Source organism: Ictidomys tridecemlineatus, chromosome 7, assembly GCF_052094955.1.
Source record: "Ictidomys tridecemlineatus isolate mIctTri1 chromosome 7, mIctTri1.hap1, whole genome shotgun sequence".
Taxonomy (NCBI): Eukaryota; Metazoa; Chordata; class Mammalia; order Rodentia; family Sciuridae; genus Ictidomys; species Ictidomys tridecemlineatus.
Genome location: NC_135483.1, coordinates 2033272 through 2055438, shown reverse-complemented (window position 1 = coordinate 2055438; position 22167 = coordinate 2033272). Strand labels below are relative to the sequence as shown.

The 22167-nt window shown below is 57.0% G+C and overlaps 1 protein-coding gene across 10 annotated transcripts in view; it reads right to left on the bottom strand.

The window, feature by feature from the left end:
• The window catches only part of Tsnare1 (t-SNARE domain containing 1), a 113626-nt gene that overhangs the window by 75893 nt on the left and 15566 nt on the right, over window positions 1-22167 (bottom strand). Inside the window, exon 1 of one of the 10 annotated variants that reach the window (XM_040293561.2) lies at window positions 18329-18416. The exons of the other annotated variants lie outside the window; for them this stretch is intronic. The gene's annotated coding sequence lies outside the window, so the exon portion shown is untranslated. Of the gene's footprint in view, window positions 1-18328; window positions 18417-22167 lie in introns of those variants that run through there. 10 annotated transcript variants of the gene reach the window in all.

Sequence of the window (22167 nt, the reverse complement as noted above, 5' to 3'; positions counted from 1 at the left end):
GGATCCAGCAAGAGCCAGCACTCAGAAAGGCGGGGCTGGGCAGCAAGAGGAAGGGCTAGGAGGCCAGGAGAGAGGTGGGGCAAGGCCTGGGGTATCTGAGAGGTCCTCCGCAGAGCGTGGAGGCCAGAGTGGGCAATGATGAGCTAGACAAAGAGAGAGGGAGGGAGGGAGGGCTGGACAAAGGCTGCAGAGGCCGTGTGCAGCCCAAGCAGGCGGAAGCTGGCAGCAGGGCCAGGCAGGAGGGGTAGGCAGGAGGGGTGGGCGGAAGCTGCCAGGCTGTTGTACCCAAAAATGGCCCCAAACCCGGGGCTCCCTGACTAAGGTTGAACAGAGGCCAGAGACAATGCCCACTTGCTCCTGAGGAGGCCTCCTACCACGCTGCTTCCGTGATCACCGGCCAAAGCCTGCCACCAGTTCCTCCAGCCTCAAGGCCTCAGGCTGGCGCCAGACTCCTCCCAGGGACCCCAGCTCCCTGCCAGCCTGAAGGGAGCTGTCTGTCCTCATACTGCGCAGATCCTGTTTACAAGGTGCCAGAGGAAGTGGGGGTGCCAGGGAACGCCCCCCTCAGCCCTGCTCCCAGGTCCAGGAGCAGAGTGACGCCAGTCAGCAGACTGCCAGTCAGCCCTCCCGGCCCAGCGCAGGCTAGGGTCCCAGCACTCAGACCCCTGAACCAGCACCCAGGGCTCAGGCCCCTTGGCCAGGCTCCCAAGACAGCGTCCCAGAAAGGACCCCAGCCTCTGGCAGAGGGATGACTGGGCCCCCTCAGACAAAGAATCCCCCAGGCTGGGGCTACCCTTCCTAGCAGCAGACAAGGAACCACGTTCTCTGGAACAGAATGCCCCCTGCCTCCCCATGGCTGAGGGGTCTCCCAGCTAGGGAGCAGGTCTTCATGGGGTCACACAGGAGACGTGGCAGCTACAATCCTGTTTTCCCTGCCAGATGGGCAGTAGTGCTCCCTCCAGAGCTAGGCAAGGGGTTAGTCAGCTCACGTCACAGAACCCAATCCCTGCTGCCCAGACCCCAAGCCCCGTGAGACACAGAGCAGAACTGGATAGGCCTGGCCTGCCTGAGAGGGTCTCATGCTACAGTTGACAGACACGGAAGTGATGACGCTTGTCACATGGGGGAGGAAAAGATGAACTGCACAGCCAGGGACAGACACCCTGATAACTCAAGCCACTGCTTCTCAGGTGATCTCAGGGCTGAGCTATTGCCAGGATATGCAGTGGCAGAGGTGACAGGAGGGAGCACTACTGTGTCCCCAGGAGCACAGGGCAAAGACACGAGCCAGGGCCCTACATCAACTAGGAGCCAGACCCTTACAGATGCAACCTCTGACCTCCTGTGGGGTCAGAGACCCGTGAGGAATTAAAGACACTCACATGAGCAAGGCACTGGACAGGGTGCAGGTGAGGTGGGCAGATCATGAGGACATGAAATCCCTGGGGCCGATTCTGGCCCCAGGTGGGCTGGGCTCACATCTGTGTTCTCCCCATCTCTCCAGAGAACAAATGGTGGCACAGGATGGCATTTAACTCCTCCCCAAGAATCTCAACTCCAGCCTGCCCAGTGCATAGAGGGAAGGATGCTGCCTTCGTGTTCATCCCAACTGCACCTGTGCAGAGCTCCACGGAGAAAAAGAGAGTCAGCATCAAACAATGGGGTTGAGAGCGGGTGAGGTCCAGGTCAAGGGCAGCCCTCACTGCAGAGCACTGAGAACCCCTGGCCCTGTCACACACAGGGCAGGCACAGGCTGCACCAGAGCCACAAAAACTTGCTCGTGAAGCCTGCCTGCGGGGAAAACCACTTCCAGAGCAAAGTTGAAGAGGAGAAGTTGAGGGCTGAGGCTGGGGCTCAGTGGTAGAGAACCTGTCTAGCATGTGTGAGGCACTGGGTTCGAGTCTCAGCACCACATAAAAATAAATAAAGGTCCATCAACAACTAAAAAAATTAAAACAAAAAGAGAGAGAGAGAAGATGAAGGAGGCGGCTGGGAGCCCGGGCGCTAGTTTCTGGAGGGGTGTGCTCTGCAGGGGCCCCTCCAGCCAAGGTCCCTCAAGGGCAGCTCCTGCAGGCAGGAACAGGCACCGCACAGTGAGGGCAGCAGCAGGCAGCACTGGGGCCTCACCCACGGCCTGGCTCAGCCTAATGAGCCCCTGTTTAAGCAGCTGGCACTCTCACGGCCTAACACACAGCCAGCCTCTCTGGGTCTTGGCTCAGTCTGAGGCAGAGAACACAGTCCCAGCACAGGAGCAGAACCTAGGGCCAGGTCACACGGCTCACCCAGCCCTGTGGCTTCCAACCTCAGTGTCCTCACCTCTAAGGTGGAGTCAGAAGGACGACCCCAGGAGGTGAGCATGCAGACCAGTGTGGCAGCCATGCGGCCCCAGGAAGGAGCCACAGGCACTGACGGCCCCTAACACCTGGAAGGGAGAAGGCCTCCGAGTCCCAGCAGCCAGCACACCAGGCTGACAGAGGCCATGCAGCAGCCGCCACCTGGAACCATGCTGCTGTCTCCCACCTGCTGCTTCAAGCTGCGGGCGTGAGGCTCCCCGTGTCTGCCAGGGAGTAGGGAGGCTGCCTGCCCTGCTCCACCCTGAGCCCCATGGCCAGCGCCAGCCCTGGCCGCACTGCTCAGAGCTCAGCAGCTCCCCGGGGAAGGCGGCACTGGGGGCCACGACTCCACACTGCTCCCACCCACAGGAGTCCAGGATGGTGCGCTGCCCGGCTGCTGCCCTGCCCAGGGCCAGGCAGACAGCCCGAATCAGCCCACACAGGAGCCTTCAAGCTGACTAACGCCATCTGCACCCCCACCTCCCTCCACTGGCCACTACCTCCCCAGGATGGCGTCAGCTACACAAATGTGTCCTCAGGACACGAAGCCGGAAGGCACACAGAGACCTCAGAGTGAAAACCACCACCTCACAGGAGCCAGGGGTCATCCGGCAGCAAGCCCTGACTCACCACAGCCCGAGCCCCGAGTCTGGCTACACCTGGTCCCGAAACTACCATGTTGTATAGACCTGTTTAGGGGACCACGGGCCAGGTGAGGGAACACAAGCACCGGTACCGGGAATTCCAGATGTAAAGCAAGCCCAGTTTTTAAGACAACAAAAGGGAACTCGAGAGGGAAAGTGCTGAGCAGAGTGAGGCAGCCAGGAGCTGGACAGGGTTGCCGACCCCGAACGGCAGTGCCTCCTGCCACCCAGCTTACGTGCCACAACCTCTGCACCAGGCACGAGGGTCTCAGGTGTGTCCTTACGTGGGTTCCCCTCTGAAGGAGCGATGGAGGAAGGGTCCATAGCACCCCTGGCCATACCCCGAGGCCAAGCATTCCTTCACAAGTTCCCCAAGCAGGGGCACTTGATTAGAACTTGAGGTGTCCGTATGAATCTGCTATATTTTTTTTATTTTTATTTTTTATTTAAAGTGGATACAATATCTTTATTTTATTTTTATGTGGTGCTGAGCATCGAACCCAGTGCCTCTCGCATGGTAGGGAAGTATTCTACCTCTGAGCCACAGCCCCAGCCCTGAATCTGCTATTTTTAATATGCAGAAAAATACAGATACAGATGTGCGCGGGTTTATGTATCACCTGCTCATACACATTTGCATAGTTCTATAATGGCAGCTAGCCTCTTCCTAGTTTAGTCCAATGACAGGGCAGAGATGCCAGCGCACCCCATGACAATGAGCATACCCAGCATATAAATCTTGGCTACTAAACACTCTTCTTCATCAAAAAAGAATCTCAAGGAATTAAGACCCCTTGGAGAAGTATTGGATTCTAGAGCTGCAGGGGAAAAGTAATAGACAGGCCGGGAGCACCTAGGTCCACAAATGCACACGGAGGTGCCCAGGTAAGGCAGGGCCATCTTAGAAACACACAGCATCAGCCTGGAAAAGCCTCCCTGGCCATGTCTGGAACAATCTGAGCATGAAAAAGGCAGTGACAAGGAGAAGTACAACTCGCTGAATAAAGACCCACGAGCCCACATCAGCAAGCAGGAAAGAGGAGAGCTCTCCCTCACAGCGCAGGCGGCTGCGACCAACGAGGAAGGTGGTTCCCACCATCACGATGAGAAGGTCCTGCGGACGGACAGAAGCCAGCCAGTGGAGAGTGGACATCAGGACACAGGACAGGATATTCACGTGGCCTCAAAGTGTCTTATTAATTAAAAATGGAAAAAGTAACTACATAGGAGAAGCCCAGCAGACCCCATGTAACCACCCCCCCCAAGGGGACAAGCCAGCCCCACACAATGCTCCTGCCTAAAGTATACATCCAGGGAAAGAGCGGGAACACCACTGAGAAGGAAGGAAGCAGCTCTCAGAGGAGTCTTGTCAGGACACCAGCCAGACCAAGAGCTGTCCTGCATGAAGGGTGTCCAAGAGGCAGGGTCCCAGAGGCCACACGCCTGGGCACCCCTTGGCAGCACAGGACCACTCACGACGTCTATCCTTCGAACAGCAGCAAGATCTCAAGGCCACAAGGCCAGTCTGATTAGGACTATGGCACTGGCATCAGCACAGGTGACATCTAAAATGCTTTCTAAAACCAAGAAATCCCTTCCACTTAAAAACAACCTGCTAAACAACTCCTGGAAGAAAAGGAAAAATACAAACTAAAATGAAGGAATTTTCAAAAAATAATAATGAAAATACAACATAGGGAAATCAATAAGATAAATTTAAAGCAGGAATCAGAGTGAATTTGTAACTCTAAATATTTCTATGAAAAAAGAAAAACAAATTCACTAAATTCTGAGCTCAAAAGGTTAGAAAAAAATAATAATTCAAAACAGCCACAAGGAAGGAAATAATACAAATAAAAGCAAAAACCAATGAAGTAGAAAATGGAAAATAATCAACCTAATTAATAAATCAAAATGCTATTTTCTAAAAAACTACTAACAAAAAAACAACTCAGAGCCAACTTAACCAAGAAAAAAAGGAGCAACACAACTACACAACACACCAAGCTACATGGGAGGAGTAACCACTGAGAGAAAGCGCTGAGGAACAGAGGCTCTGCTCTGCACAGGGCCTCTCTCCAAGGGGACTGTGAGCGGCACTGTCGCAGGTCAGAGAAGTCAGCCAAAAGTGGCTCTGGACACAAAGGCTGTTCCAACAGAAAAAACTCAAGTTATCAAATCTGCCCCAACGAAAGAGCCGCAGGACCTGAAGGTTTTGCAGAAGAATTTGGCCAAGTCTGTCCACTGACAACAAAAGGAAAGTTCCCTATTCTTTTTTATGATACCAGTAAGACAGGTGCATAACATTGACACATTGATTCCAAAAGCTGGCACAAGACAGTTCAAGAAAGAAAGTGGGGGGAGGGGAGACTGTAAGACAATGTCATAAAGAACAATGTCAAAATACTAAATAAAACACTAAGAAATCCCAACTGCCAGTTTTTCCAGGAACGCAAGGCTGGTTCAGCACGGGGATGCCCATTACTGTAACACACCTTAACAATAAACCTGCAGGAAAACCCTCATGAGGTTCTCCGTGGGTGCTACCAACCGTATCCATGAAACTCAACACTCCTGCCTGATGAAATACATACCATTCATCCTGAGTGGGTGCCTCATTCAGTAGGAAAACACCCGGAGCCATTCGCAAGGATCAGGAGATGGAGAAGCCACCACATCTAGTACCTCTCAGCACCCTTCTGGTAGGCTAGCCAGTGCCACCAAGGAGACAGCAGCAAGAAGCATGAGAACCAGGAATAAGACATGCCGCACCTCCTGCAGACCCCACGGCAATGCACACCCTAGAGACAGTACTGGGGCCAAACCGCAGCAGGCTCTGGGAGCAAACCAGGAGCCTTTGCACACACAAGTAACCAGCTAAAGGACTGGACGGTGGTGGGCAATACCTGAGAGGACACTGGGCCTGGGGAGAGTGAATCGGGACACAGGAAACCTTGAAAGGGGACCCTGAAACATTGCATCCCGCAGGAAGACACCCCTTGGTTTTGGCTAAACACCACCATTTCATGAACCGTCGATTCTCCCCTCCCACTAAATACCAACAAGTACCAAGCATCTGCATGGAGCCACAGAAAGTGACCGGAAGTTCACAGGGATATACACAAACACAGGGAAGCATCAAACAGGAAGAGAGGACTGAGTGAGCAGACGCTCAAAGGTTCCCAGAGAAGGGGAAGCTGGCACAGGCCGCAGTGCAGGGGCTGGGAACAGCGGCACAGTGGAAGAGGCCAGGCACAAACGGCCACCTACAAGAGTCCCCTACACGAGATGGCCAGAATGTACACATTCAAGAGACAGAAGGAGACCAGCAGGACGAGGAGTGGGAGCTGGGGAGCAGGAAGTGACTTCCAACAGCAAGGTGCTCTTTTTAGGGGGACTTGAGAGTGCCCCCACTTGACAGTGGCGATGAGCACTCAACACTACTAACGACCAAAACCACCAAACAGCACAATGCCACGTTAGAACTATTATTACAAACGCTAGAACGTCTCCATAGTTCAAAAGCTGCACAAGAAAACAAGAAAACACAAACAGCAGCAGAATAAGAGGGGTCTACGAACAGAGCCGGTGACATGGAAATCCCATACACAGGGGGTGCGGCATCGTGAAGGGCTCTCACCCATGGTGCAGTGACATCTGGTTAGCCATGCAGAAAGACAGAATGCAGCCTGAGCCTCACAGGATAAAATAACATACTCCAGTGGCCACAGCCCTCGACACAGAAAACAAAACCAGGAAGCAAGGCAAAAGAGCAGCCACCCATGGGCAAACCTCCCAGGTAGGATTCAAAGTCAGGATGTGGCAAGGAAGGCCATGCCCAGCAACAGAAGTGAACACAGATTACTGGCAAAACGCTGTGAGCCAAGCAGTAAGAAAACATGGCTGCACGTAAAGAGCTCAAAAAACTGCAAGGAAAATGGGCAAAAGACACAAAATTCTCACACACAGAGTGTAAAACCGGGGCTTAAACACATGAGAAGAGGTTCAAACTTGCTTCAAACAAGAAAACGCAGCTCCCACAGTTACGGCCCTGCCGCCACCTGCCCTGCAGGAAGCTCCAAGGGAGCTGCCCTGAAACAACAGTAAGAAAAGACTACAAAACTACAAACTCATCGTTTTCTTGACTCATCAGAGCTGAAGTCTCAGGGCAACAGTCAGTAGATACTTACAGACAGGGGAGACAAGACAGAGCCCAAGGGCAGGCAGCCCAGAAATGGCAGGGCCATGGGGTACGCAAGCAGGTAAGCACTCTGCCAAGGGCGGAAATCTCCTCTCCTGGATCCAGGTGTTGACCAGGAAGCCTGGAGCGGGACAGGCAGTATATCAGGGTGCAGGGGCAAGAAGAGTGGAAGCCCAGCAGCCCTGTAGGAATGCCCTCTCCCCTGATAAACACTGGGGGGTCGAGGACAGCAACTGCTGACCCATAGCTCCAGGGCAAACAAGGCACCCACAAATTCTAGAGAATAAAGAAATAGCCCTCCATCCCTGGAAATGCAGGAGGAGGCCCTTCCAGGCCCACCAGGAAGGGGCAGGAGATGCTCCCATGCAGGATGAGTAAGGGAATCAAGGCAAAGGAAGAGCACAGGGCCCCTGAGAAAGCCACAGGCACAAGCCCACACCTGCCCAAGCCCAAGGCTGCCGCAGGGCACCACCAGGCCCCTGAGCACCCACACCAGGTCACCCAGTTCCCCACATGGGGCAGGGATGGAGAGAGGCTGCCCCTGCATGTGCAGTTGGGGAGCAAACACAGGCCCACCCCACCCACCCAAGGTAACTCCAGAGGAAGGTGAGGCTGCATCTTCAGGGCAGTTGTAGCTGCAGCAAAGCCCAAAGCCAGCCACATCTGGCCAGCTGAACCACCCCCGTGAAGGGCCCAGAAAACAGGGCACACCATTGCTGAGCATGTTAGGTACCTCACCTGACACCCCACACAGGAAGTCAAAATCAGTTGAAACCAACCCAAAACAGGAGACACACAGGAGCACAAGGAGAAGTACCCAAGAGTCAGCAGAAGCAGACCTCAACGTCAGAACTCCTGGGAATTCACAGTAACCATGACTGCGACATCAAAGCCCGTGGAAAAGATGGCCCATAGGCGGGAAGTGGAAGTACCAGAGTGCCAAATGGAAACGCTGGCAGTCGTACACATGGTGACAGAAGTGAAGCGCACGTTCAAGGCACCTGTCAGCAGGGTCCCTGCAGCCAGGGTGCAGTGAGCAGAAGAGCCACGGCCAGAAATCCCCAGGCCGATGCATCAAGAAGGGAGTGAACAGGAAAGGGAAAGCCAGCCCCTGGGAGCTCCTAGACACCATGGATGCCCCGGAAGGTGAGGAGAAGAGACAGGCAAGGAGGCATCCAAGAGGACAGCAAAGAGCTCTCCACAGCTGCTCCTCGAGGGACTCTGCTGCAGGCTTAACATGTTTCCCCCAAAAGTCGTGTGCCAAGTCTTTGCCCTCCAAGCAATGGTACTGAGCAGAGGGAGGGGCCTCTGGGAGGTGACTAGGTCACAGGGCAAAGCTCTCGTGAAGGGGAGAGAGGCCCCCAGGGGCCCCTCGGCCTCCCAGTGGAGGACACAGCAAGAGGGTCCTGTCTATGACCCAGGAAACGGGATGCTGCAAACACCAAACCAGCTGCCCCCTTGGCCCGGGCCTCCCAGCCAGGAGCAAGGTCTGCGGCACTGTGGCGACAGCCTGGGCAGACTGAGAGCACCACACCACAGGCCCGAGCCCGGGGGACACCGCAGCGACAAATGCCAAGCCAAACAGAAAGGAAAAAGAGAATATCATTAACCTGCTGGAAAGGAAAACTAAAACCCTGGAACCTGGCAGGGAAAAGACAGACACCAAGAATGGAGAGGAGAATTACAGCCGACACACCATGGCCTCCTCAAGGGGGCGTGAGAGGGCACCTGCCAGAATTCACGCCCCCGCCCCCACCCCCACCCCAGCAGGGTGAAGTCGGGTGGCCGGGAGACCAGCACTGACCCTGCGCCTCCAGACAGCAGCGCTGGGAAAGCCAGAGGAGCCGCACACAAACTCCATCCTGAGTGGGCACCACTGCCTCACCCCACACAGGGACATCACTGCCATGAGGACCCTACCGGCATCGAAAGGAGAGTGAGGGAATGTCACCAACAGTCACTATTCTGTAACTCACAGTCCCGCCCAAAAGTGCAGCAACTCGAGGACTCCACACAAGACACAAACCAATATCATCTCGCAGACACTCAACAGGCAGCTGCCCTCCCCCAAGAAGCCTCCCGGGCGGGCGACACAGCGCTCCTACAGACCTCGAGGGGAAAGGACACGAACCCCACACAGCGCGTCAACGCAGGGGCCTACAGAGCAGAAGTCACATCAGGCTGCCGCCGGAGGGGTAGGATCAGGGACAGACCATCAGGCAGGAGAAAGGCACAATGCTCCAACTTGACTGGAGCTCTCCTGGAGCTCACTGGACACTGCCGCGAGTGGCACTATGCATCTGTCCCCTGTCAACAGACCTGGCATCACAGGAAGATCAGGCAGCGCTTACTTGTGAAGACAGACACTCACTGGCGGCACCCTCTGAGGGGCACAAAGGTACCAGGTGGGCGCTAGGCAAGCCGCTTCCCTATGGGGCACCTGGGTGGACACAGCTGCAGTCTGGAGCTGCAAGGGCAAGGCCCATGTGGTCCCCAGAGGCCCTGAGCCAAGGGCAGGCGCATGGGGCTGAGGTCTGAGTAAGCAGGGCCAGGCCCACTCACCTAGCACTGCCTAGTGCCATCTCCTCAGCACCCCACAGCCAGAGTCAGGGGAGGCCTGGGAACCCAGATGCTAGAGTCTGGCCCTTGCAGGGACAAGCCTGTCGACCCCTGGCCAAAGCAAGCAGAAGAATGGGACCGCGGTCCGGGTGACTCACCCAGATGGGGAAGGCTGTGGAAGGAGGGCTCGGAAACTCAGAGCACTGGGCCAGCCACTGAAGAGAGCAACAGGGTTCAGGGCTAGGGCTTGGAAGAGAGGTCCAGACTGAAGCACAGAGGACACACCAAGGCCTCCACCACGCAGTTGCTGGAGAGCTGGGCAGAAGGCGGCAAGAGACAGAGAGCCCCTCACTGTGGCCTCTGCTGCGGGCTTCAGTCAACAGTCCCAGAGCCTGGGGCTCCTCCAGAGGACTTGTTGAAGGAGGAGGAGAACAGTGACGGGAGGGGGACAGGGAGGGCTGGGGCACCACAGACACCTGCCACCTGCAGATGACAGTGCTCAGTGCAGCCCTGCAGGTGGCCTAGAGAGTAAGAACCATCCAGCAGGGCGGCGAGAGGGGAAGGCTGCAGGTCCCAGGGAAGGGAGTGCTCTCTGACCTCCTAGCCCTCTTTCCCGAGAGAGGTGGGCCACGAGTGGCCTCTGGCACTTTCCACCTCCCTGCTCCTAGGCCCCTCCTCCAGGCCAAGCCTCCTCAGCAGTCCCCCAGGGCAGTTGGAGGGAGCAGTGAGCTCACGCTGCACTCCCTGACATCGGGTGCTCAGGTGGCTCCTGCCAGAGCCCCAGACTGCTGTGCAGGACTCCACAAGTCCCCTGGCCTCTCCAGTGCTGAGACCTTCCTCTCTGCTGCTCCACAGGCTGCTTCCCACCCTGCCCCCATCAGTCTCTCCCAGGACAGGGTCTTCTCCCTCAGGAAGGCGAAGGGGCAGGAAGGTCCAGGTCTGGAAGAAAGCACATGACCCTAGCCCAGAGCTGGGCACAGCTCCCTTGGGAAGCAGACCATCTGGTCTTTGAAGGGGCCGCAGGATATAGACCTGGGCCAGGGCCATGGGAGCTGGCTCAGGCCCAGCCAGCTTCAAAGCCCAGCTGGGGTGGTCCTAAAGGCCCTGTGAGGCCACGGCCTGGCCCAGCAGGACCTCACCCAGCATTGTGGTTGGGAAAACATCCACCTAGGAGGGAGGCAATACGATGGTCATGACAAGCTGTACTCCCCCAGGCCCACCCCCACCTGACCCAGAAACCAGAACGCAGGCACTAAACACCCCTGGGTAGAACTAGGAAGGGCTTGCTGCTGTCCTCCAGGGAGGGCCCCGCCTATGGGCTCAACAGAGGCCTCATCCCATGCCCAGCTCATGGCCAGAGCCAGGGCATGTCTGGTGGGGCCTGAGAGCAGGAGCCAGGTATAGCTCTCTCCCTGTGACCACCACCCATCAGCAGAGCAACACTGGCCCTACTCTCTGGGATGACCACCAGCAGGCATCTCCCACAGACGGTGCAGGATCAGGCTGCAGGCTGGGTGGGAGAAAGCATGTCAGGTCAAGGAGGGGACCTGACACCAAAACCTTGCCCAGAACTCCAGCCACCTGTGAGGCCAGAGATCAAAGATGAAGGCCTGGGCGGTGGCAGGAGGAACAGAGCAGTAACTCGACGACCTCTAGGATCCAAGACAACAGCTGCACCCCTCCAGGCTGGCCCTGGGAAGGAAGGAAGGGGAGCAAGACTCCAAGCACCAGTGCCTCGGGGAGGTGCCCCAAAGGCCTCCACCCCTCACGCAGTACATGCGGGCACACACACACGCACGCAGACTGCTGCTGCTAGACTAATACACATGCTACAAGATCCATGGGACACAAGGCCAGGCCCGCACCCAACACCAGTAGCTCCTGTCCCCTTTCCCCAGGGAGGCCACAGGCTGGCTAAAAAGAACACGCCTAAATTTAGGAGGGCCACGCCTCATGGCCACCAATACAAGGTAGCCCTCCCACCAGGGCATCCTTGTGGCCAATGCCCAGGGAAGGAGAGGAAGAACACATAATCACATGGGAAGGGCAGAGAGAATGTGGCCCTTAGGAGAGGAGGGCCAGGCTGGCAGAGGAAGAGCAAGCCCTGGCAGGATAGGCCCTGGGCCAGGATCAGCTGCATTGACCCTGCAGACATCTGCCTGGTGGGCCTGCAGCAACTGGCCCAAGGGCTCAGCCACTGGGTAGCCTCTGGGCACCGGCCGGTTCCATGACAGCGCACTAGCATGGTCTCTTGAAGCCCAACCCTTAAATGAGCAGATCAAGCCATTCCGCGAAAAACTCAAAGCACACCTGACCCTACCAACACTGGGCCACCTGGCCAACCTACACGCCAAGACCCCTGGAGGTGACAGCAGAGACCCAGAAGACACAGCTTCCTCAGAGCAGCAGCCAGCCTCCTCCCACCACCACGGGTCCCTCACGCCCAGCCCAGGCCAGGCTGTGACTGATGGGGATCTGCTGAGGCAAGAGGCTAACGATGGGGGACAGGCCAAGATGGAGAGGGCAGGGAGGAGAAGAGGCATGGCCACCAGCGCAGCCACCCTCCGGGCTGGGAGCATGGACTGCTGCGCAGGCAGATAGCTCACAGAAGCTGTTACACACATGGGCAGTGCCAGGCCCAGCAGCCAGGGAAAACTGGGCTACAGAGACAGCAGGTCTGACTCCTACTCTGTCTTGGCCAGTGCAGGACCTCCAGAAAGGCCCCATCTCTTTCAGCCTGTCCACACACTCAAGAACGGGGAGCAGCCAGTTGCTGATGGAGGAGAAAGGCAGGCAGGACCGGCAGGCCTCACATGGCAGACTCGGGCCCCTGTGTCCCCCCTTAGAGGCAGCCTGGGAGCCTGCTGGGCTCTGCTGTGGTCTGAATGTGTGTCCCCAAACTCATGTGTGAAAACCTAACCCCTAGGGTGACAGGATGGAGGCAGGGCCTCAGGAGGTACCCTTGTGTGGGACGAGCACCCCTGGGAGAGTCCCAGGAGAGCCTGCTTCTCTGCTTCTGCCATGGAAGGACACAGCAAGAAGACACCATATGCAGCCCAGGGCAGGCACTCACCAGACCCTATTCTGCAGGCCCGACCCCAGGCACTCAGCCTCCGGAACCCAAAGAAATAAACGCCTGCAGGTATAAGACACCCAGTTACAAAAGCTCACATGGACTAAGACAGGTCCTGTGCCCGGGAGAAGGTCAGGGCAACAGCAGGCAGTAGCCAAGGGGCTCACCCAAACAGGACTCCAGGGCCTGGCATGAGGCAACAAGCCTGGTGGGAGCACAGGCCTGGGTGCGAAGGCGGGTACACTGCACCCATCTCTGGACACCCACAGAAAGGTCTGTCCCCCAGCTGGACACACAGCAGGCAGATCCACCAGGTCCTGGATAGTGGGAGGGCCAAAATGAGGACCTGGGCTCAGAGCCACCTAGGAAGCAGAGGGCTGCTCCTGGCAGAGCACAGAACCAAACACACCTGGTGCCTAATGCCTGGTGCCCGGCGCCCTGCCGTCCCTCCTCCCCTCCCTGCGCTACACAGAGATTTCCCCACCACCTCAGAGCCTGCCCACCAGGGAGGGGAAGGGCCAGCACCCGCAGTCCCTCCCTCCGAGACCTCCTCCATTATCCCCTCATCTGACACACAGACACACCAGTGAACTAGGAAAATGCCAGCCAGCTCCTCATCTGACACTCACACCAAGACAAATTCCAGATGGACGGAAGGGTTAAATAGTTTTAAAATAAACACAAAACATCCACCAAATACCAAAGTACTGCTAAGCAAGCACGTGCGCACGCAAACACACATACCGGGGAAAATAGATTTGGCAGCACATTTTCAAAGATTCCGTAAATCAAAATGCAATATAAGCAAAATTAAAAGGCAAAAGATAAAAGTGAAAACATGTTTTCAACAAAATGATGAAGGTTACATCCTGAATATATAAGGCACTGCTGAGATTTAGTCTAAAAAAAAAAAAAATTCAAACATATTACAAACTAAAGCAAGAAAGAGAGATGGCAGGGGCCAACCCCCAGCACAGGGACCGTGGGGGCAGCAACCCGCCCCTCAGGACACACAGTGGCCCACCCAGTCAGGGCACAGAGAGGAAGGGGCAGCACCACGAAAGCCTCTGGGCGCACGGGGCTACAACCACCCGGAGTCGACAACGGCGCATCAGTGCACACCACACACACCACGGGCGAGTTTCCACTGCCACAGGTGCCCAGGCAGCACGCCCAGCTCACGTCCAGGCGCAGGACATCACTGGAGTGACAGTAAGCCCACAGCTGCGCACTCAGCTGGGCTACAAGGGCTGCAAGGTGCTCATGTCCTGCCTGTGGGTACACCATGGGGCCGCCAGTCAGCGCCATCTGGCAGCTCTGATAAAGAGACAAGTGCCCTGGCGCAGCCACCCTGCCCTAGGAGAGCAGAAAACACACGTCCCCAAGAGCCCTGCACCCATGGTCAGAGCAGCCCGTCACCCACTCAGAATGTGTGCAGGACGGACGGTGGCCCGTCTGCGCAGCACACAGCCCAACGCAAAGGCAACGTGCGTCACACAATCACACTCAGGGTCAGACGCTGCGCAGCATCAGAACAGAGAGCAGAGCCGAGAGCCCAGGGACACGTGGCGGAGTCACGGGTGTGAATGGCATGCATCAACACACTCCCGCATGACTTGAGCTGCAGGAAATTCCAGGACAGGCCAAACCCTGCAAGATAAACAGAACAGGGAAGGGGTAGGACACGAGGGCTACTCTGGGGCTCGGGGCACTAGGTGGCTACTTGGGGACGTTACACCGCGAGACAGATGTGGAAACTCAAATCGTGAGCCCTCGGCATCTGGGTCTCACTGTGTGCACAGCAAACCTGCCATGGGTAGAAAGAAGCCTGGCAGGAGGTGCCTGCCACACCCACCACAAGGTTCGGAGAGGTGGGATGACAGGCACAGACCCTGACACATGGAGCTCAGTGTGAGAAGCCAGTCATGGAGGACCACATTGTCAGACTCCTTCCAAAGGGAAAAGTTCAGAACCAGCAAAATCCCTAAAGCCAGAAAGCAGGCTGGGTTGCTGGGCAGAGCAGAGCTGGGAACAGGAGTGCCTGCCAGTGGGCATGGGCTCTTTAGGAGCTGGAAGAATTCTGGAACCAGAAGGTGGCGGTGGCCAAGCACCGTTTCAGCACCCAAGAGCCACTGAAGTGTACACTTGGTAAGTGAACCAGGTCTCAAGCTGTGACACATGCCCCAAGTGGCCGCGGCTGCAGGCAGGCTGGGAGGATTGGTCTCACCTCCACCAGACTGCTGGTGGGTGCTCAGGACCCTGCACCTAAGAGGCACCTCAGATGCCACCACTGAGGCTCTCCGAGTCTCTGCCAGGCACACCCATCACTGTCTGCAAAGATGACAAACCGAATGAGCGTCATCACCTAACCAAGAAAGCTGCTGGAGCTCCCAGGTGAACTGAACACAGGATGCAACTCCTTAGAACAAGGGGGCCAGAGCGGGCAGGCTCTGCCAGGGCAGACCCTTACTAAGTCCCAGGGCCCAGATGGACCCATATCATCAGACCTTACACACAGGCCACCAGAAGCCCAACCCTAGTGTGGCGAGCACCCAGGGCAGCATGCATCTGCAGGTCAAATGGCCAGGAGTGACCAACACATCTCGTTCCCATTCCCGGCCACCCGCCTCCGGCCTAGACAAACAAGCTCATCCGGTTTGGCTCAAGATCATTGTGTTCATTTCCACAATTTAGGAAGTGGGATAACAAGGCCAATCCACCACTGGGGGCTTCACCTGGGGAAAAGCTCCCATCCGTCCTGAGCCAGCTCCACCAGCCCTAGAGCACCCAGGACTGGTCATGCCAAGTCAAGCCACCAAAGATAGCCTGCACTCTGGGAAGTCAGGTTCCTGGACTACCAAGCTCTGTTGCCTTGGGTGAAATGAAGGCCCCTGACTCCGTGCATCTGTAACAAAGTACCCCCTTCTGGGGGTGGCCATGGGGAGCGCATGAGCTAGGACCGGAGCTGATCCACGCAGGCCCCATCTGGTCACCCACATGTGAGCTGCTTCTGACCCTGGGTAAGTCAAGTCTCTCTTCCCAAAGCCAAGGCAGGGGCTGCCTGTCAAGCTCCAGGATCTATGATCGCAGAGCCCGGCGCGCCCTGACCATGGTTCTAACACCAGCTTCTCCCAGGCTGGGCTGGCAGCATCCTCTGCAGAAGAAGAGCTTGTAGAAGGAAGGTGCCTTCCACCTCACCATGGCACCTTGCTCCGTGGGCTTCACCCAAGAACCTCCGTCTCCTCAACCACCATGCCTCTGAGGACCACTGCAGCAAGGACGGAACGTGGCACACAGCAAGCCTTGGGAAGCATCAACACAGCGAGAGGTGCCAGTCCCCTCCCCAACCAGCCCCTCCTCCCAGCCCTGTGGCTCAGCCCCAGTATCCAGTGCCCCACCCAACTTCACCCCACGCAGCTCACCAGAGCCACAGCTTCTAAACAGCCACCAAGGCTCCCAACAGGAGCACTCTGCGGAAGGTGACAGGGAAGCCCACTTGTCCCTATGCCCTAGGGAGGAGAGTGAGACCCTTGAAGATTAAAACCCTTGAAAGTCCTACCCCATGGGGAAGTACCAGAAGGCACCAAAGGCCAGGGACCATATGAGACAAAAGAGGGCACCTGGCCAGCCATGGGCAGTGTGAAGCAAGCAAAAGGCTTCCTGACGCAGCAGTCTCCAAGTGCCTCCTCGTGGGGCAGGCTAGTGGCTATGCTCGGCCTCCTGGGCTCCCAGCTACATCTGCTGGGAAGGAAGCCTCCCCAGGTACCAGGCAAGGTCCCGAGGTTCCACCCTGCCCTCCCAAGACTGAGCAGGCTGCCTACGCAGCACCCAGCAGAGCGGAAACTGAGCCCTCCAGCACCTATTCCTAAGAAGCTGTGGTCACAGGACAGCGACGTTGACGAGGAGGGGCAGGAGGAGCAACGGACTTTCTGAGACCTTTGCTGCATACTCACCTGGTGCCAAGTGCTGTCCAGTGCACTTCAAATGCATTCACCCACTTCCACCCCCCTCAAGGTTACAGGTGAGAAACTAAGGCACAGAGAGAACTGAGGAGCCCAAAGTCACAGAACATCCCCCATGGAGCCAGGCCTGGCTCTCGGGCCAGCGACAGCGGAGACACGACAGCCCAGAGCACAGGTTCACAAGGTCACACAGCGGGAGAGGCACTGCTGGCACTCTCTCAGGGGCACTAGGGAGCTGGACAGGATGGCAACATCCAGGAGCCTCCTGCTGGCCAGACTGCCCTGGGAACAGCAGGAGAGAGGACCCCAGGAGGCTGTGTCCCTTTTCCAGGGCACCCCTGCAAACACCCACTGCCCCAAGCTCTTCCCCACCTCCCCCAGCCCAGGCTGATCCCACTTCTCTTGGCAGCCCACCAGATGGTCACCCCTGGCTCAATCCTCTCCTCGCCAGCCACCCTCCCAGCAGATGACCCTAACTCTCAGGTGAAACAGCAGGGGTGCAAGTAAGTCACCTAGTGAGGACACAATTCCATCAAATACCACAGCAGAAAAAAGACAGGAAAGAGCTCGAGGGTCTGAATGATCACCACCAAGCAATGGCTGGTTTCCTTCCTCTGCTGTGAGCTTTCTATGACAACAGGGTCTATTTTTTGGAAACTGAGATAAAGCTTTTCCAGTGCTCTTCATCCCACCCTTACCCACACGCGCGCACACACCCCTTCGCCTTCAGCTGCATTTCCACAGTACCCTGCTGCGCCTCACATCCCAGCACTACAGACTGGTATCCAACCAGGGCCGGGAGCACCAGCCTGGCCCAGCCCACAGGGCTCCAGGTCGTCTTCAGAATTACTGGGGCACTAAGAGGATGTCCACAGAACCAGTTCAGCCCCCGAAGGCCATGGGCAGCCCGAGGCCAAATCAAACCCACTTCTCTCACCAGCTCCTGCCCACTCAACACAGGTCCCCAGGATGAATGACTGAATCCCCAGCGAGGACTGAATGACTCAAGGGCCTCCCATCAGCCCTGAGGACGCTCATGGCCAGACTAACCCCTTCCAGCACCCAGTGTGGCTTCCTCCTTTAAAAACCTGCCAGTCCCCTGAGGCCTTAGAGGATCAGGTGTTGGCTGGAGTCAGAGCTGGGGGCAGAGGCAGGCGGCGTCTTGGAGCAGCCCCAGCCCCACTGGCGAACCTCTGGCCTGTCTCAGAGGAAAGAGGAAGCAGAGGCCAGGGCCAGCCTGGAAATGAGGTGGCGACCGTGGCACCAGGAGCTGCTCACAGCAGACTGCAGTTTCCTGTGGGACAATCAGTGGGATGGTGTGCCCTAGGCTGGCATCCCCTCTCGCTGGGGCCCCAGGAAAGGCCCCCGCCACATGAGTGAGCAGGCAAAACCTGCCTGCCCAGACTCAGAAGCAGCAGGCATTCTGCGGTCCCTTGCTCAAGCTACACGTGGGAGACACTGAGTCACAGAGCATGGTTCGTGCCCACACCCCCCTCAGAAGCTGCCCAGTCCTGCCCCCCAGTAGAGTAGGCTGCAACCCACTCCCCTGACTGTACCTGACACCCCACACGCCAAGGCACACGCTCGGAGGCATCACACCAAGGTGGAGGAGGCCTGGCTGTGCCCAGACCCACTCAGCCCTGCCCGGCACCAGCCCTCGGGGTCTCCACGTAGGTGTGCTCGCGCAAGCACGTGTGTCTGTACATGCCTCAGAGCCAGAGAGAGGCAGGGCCCAGCCAGGGGAGCTGCGACTGCATGAATCAGTGTTGTTATAGCAACTTGGATTCCACGTCAGACAGATTGCCAGCCGGGCACCCCCAGGCACCTTGCAAAATGACGTCCGGAATCAGCCATGGAGAAGCACAATCACTAGCAGCACAAAAGGGCAGTCAGGATGTCCACAGTGCATGCCTCCCCTCCTCCTGCCCGCGTTGCCTCTATGCCAACCTCTTCCCTTCCTGGGAAGGGAAGCATCCAGGTCCAGCTGTGCCCACCACCCAGCTACTACATCTCACCACGTTCCCTCTCCCCAGGACGGCAGAAGCAAAGGAGCAAGAGGATGACGCTCAAGTCAAGCAGCAGAGGCAGGAGAGCCCCCATCGGCACAGTCTCCGAGCAGGCTGTAGGTGCAGGGATGGAGGTCAGTAAGGCAAGGGGAAGACCACAGTGTGCCCCGATTCACTTGGGCACATCCTGCTCTGGAGGGAAGTCACTCCCCTCACCACACAGCACAACTCTGGAGGAGAGAATGGAACAATTGTCTACACTTGTGACTATCAGGCTCACGGCAAGGGAGCTTCTACTGTCAGCACTTCCCAGCCAGAGAGATGAGGCTCAGAGATGTCAGAGCTTGCCCCAGGCTACCCAGTGGGTCAATGGCCTGGGTGGAATCCAGACCCAGGTCCCTTTCCCCTAAAAGCTGTGCTAGCCCTGTCCACCAGGCTTTGGCACCTGCTCTGAACAGCCATCACTCCAAACTGCCATAGCCATAATCCGGGAGTGTGTCTGGGCATTCATAGCCTGGCTCCCTCCCCATGAGGTCACTGAGGATGGGCACAAGCTCAACCTGATGAGCGTGCAGCCAGTGGAAGGGATGTCATGTAGCCACCATACCCAGGGCAGCTCTAGAGGTCCAGGGGAGGACTCCCAAGAGAGGCACTCCATCACCACCACAAGGTTTGGAAGACCCACCCCCCCAGGTACCAGACAGCTGGACCAGGATGGAAGAGGTGGGGCAGATATCCCTCCATCTGCAGCGGCACCGGCTCAATGCCAGAACCTCCTCAGCAGACTCGGCCAGCCAGCTCTTCAACTCAGCTCTGAGCTTCACACTCGGGAGCCACCAGCACAGGCAGCCAGCCTGGCAGTCCCGGGAGGCCCACAGCATGGCCAGAGGCAAGAGCAGGAGAGAATCTGGGTGCTCCACCAGGAGCCCCAAGGGCTGGATGGGGTGGGAGCAGTGATGGAATGCCCAGGAGTTCACAGAGTTTCAGAAGCTCTCAAATAACTTGAGGAGTCACATGTCTCCCTCAGGCTGGGGCAGTGGTCAGTGTAAAGACACGACAGATGACAGTTCACCCACTGGCAAACACTTGAGCAGACTCTGCCTGGGCTGGGGGGCTCGGAGCCAGTGACAGACACACCTCCCCAAACTACACACACTGGGGAAGGATCAACACATCCTCCCTTGTACCTGGGAGGTCCTCACAGGGCCTCAGCCCCCTGGAGGCTTGGAGTCCCCTTGCACACTGACAACAACCAAGCCTGTTCGGTCCCCTCCTCCACCACAAGGCGACACTGATAAGTCTGCTTCATCAATGCAAAGGATGACTGTTCCTCTCGGCCCTAGGGGCTCTCTTCTCTCCATAACTCCTCTCTCCTCCTCTTTTCCTGCCCCCAGCCCCTCCCCAGCTGCCTTCGCACCAGCTGATACTGAGTGGCACTGAGCGGCAGGCCAGACCAGTGGCTGGGATACCAGGGCAACCCTGTGCCTCCTGCCACTTGTCCAAAGGCCTGCAGGCAGGAGGTGCCAGGTGGACAGGACAGCTACAGATGCAGGCTGCAGATGCAGGGCAGGCGTCCATGCAGGTACTGTCCATGGTGCTGAGAGCAGCAGTCCCTGAGCCTCCTGCTGGCCTGGCCCACAACCCCTAGGAACCTCAAGTGGTGCTGTCAGGGTTGGCAGCTCTACTGTCCCGGCAGAGAGGTCAGGGTGTGGGTGAGACCTCCCATTTGCAAGTGCCAGAGAAGGCAGGCTCACACTCTGGGGGGTCATCAAAGGGAGGGCCCTCATGGCAAGCAGACCTGGCGGTATATATTGGCATGTCTTTCCTATTTCTTTCTAGGAAACAACAAGGAGGATGCTCCCCAAACTAACAAAGAGTCTAAGAAGCCAAACTTCCTATTTAGACAAAACAGGAAATGCAATCCAGACCCCTACCTCAGGTGAGGGCTGGCACCCAGGCAGTGAGCAAGTAGGCAGAGTTTTGCCAGGCGGGGAACGGGCGTGGGCATGGCGAGGCTGCAAGGCCTGGGAAGCAGGTCTAGGGAGCACCCACAGAAAGGCGCTCCCCCTGAACCAGCAAGGAAGTGGGCCTCCCGTGAGGACACCAAGACCAAGCAGTGGAGAGGGGACCGGCCACACCCAGAATCAGAAGGACCCAGCAGAGGTCTGCAGGAAGCTGCCTGCCTTTGTGCAGCCCCAGGGAGAGCACAGGACTCGCAGAGCTGCCCAGCTCCCATCCCCCTCACCATCCCATCCTAGACGGGGGCTGGGGGGCTCTCACAAAGAGCCGCCCAGGAAAAAACCAATTCATTCCAAAATGAACGATAAACTTGAACAGCCAACAACAATCTTGAGAAAGAATAGAGTCACAGGTCACACTCTTCATGATTCCAAAACTTGTACAAAGCTGCAATCATCACATTGGTGAGCCTGACTGTGGCACAAAGACACACATGCAGACCCAGAGACTAGGACAGTCAGCCAGACACAACCCCTCATATACGGCCCAGGGATTGTGACGAGCTGCCGAGACCATTTCACAGGGAAAGGAGCGTCCTTTCTGCAAGTAGTGCCAAGTAAACTAGCCACATGCAAAAGAACACCACTGGACCCCAACCCTAAACCCCACACCAAGGTGAACAGGAAGCACACCCCAGAACTGAACGCAACGCGTGGGAAACAGGGACCTCCAAGACAGAGTGGCAGTGGTCTCTAGTCATGACACTCGATAACAAATGACAAAAGAAAAAGGCAGACAAATGACTTCACCGAAATCAGGACTCCTGTGCATCAAGTCCACCATCAACAGCGAGGAGGAGACAGAGACTCGCACAGCCTGCCCCAGGGTGAATTCCTAAAACGTAATCAAAGGACAGTCAAAAGCATCACAAATGACAGAGACTCGGATGGTGGGCAAAAGTGAGGCAAAAAGAAGGAAAGCAAATCACTTGTACAGGGAAGAAAAACCAAGCCGGTCAGGTTTTTCCAAAGCAACCTTCCAAGTCAGGAAACGGGGAGTGACATCAGCTAAAGAGTCAAAGCCCAGCAGTGCTGACCCACAGCCCATGCTGTCCCACACTGCCCTGTGAACCCACAGTGCTGGGGGACAGCAGTTCCCACCAGCCCCCCAAGAAAACACTCTGATCAGGCTGTCAGCAGGCGCTGGATACATCCACCTAGTGCTGGACGACCAGGCCAGGCGGGATTCCGGAGACAGCAGGCCGGGCCGAGGTAGAGCCTGACCCAAGCAGTGACAGCTGCAGGGACCAGAGGGGAGAGAGGAAGCCCGCAAGCACCAGAGCCGAGGACAGCATTTAAAGCTACAATCCAGTCAGAGAAGACAAGAAGATGCCACAGCACAAAGGCCAACACCGACAAAGGACTGCGGGC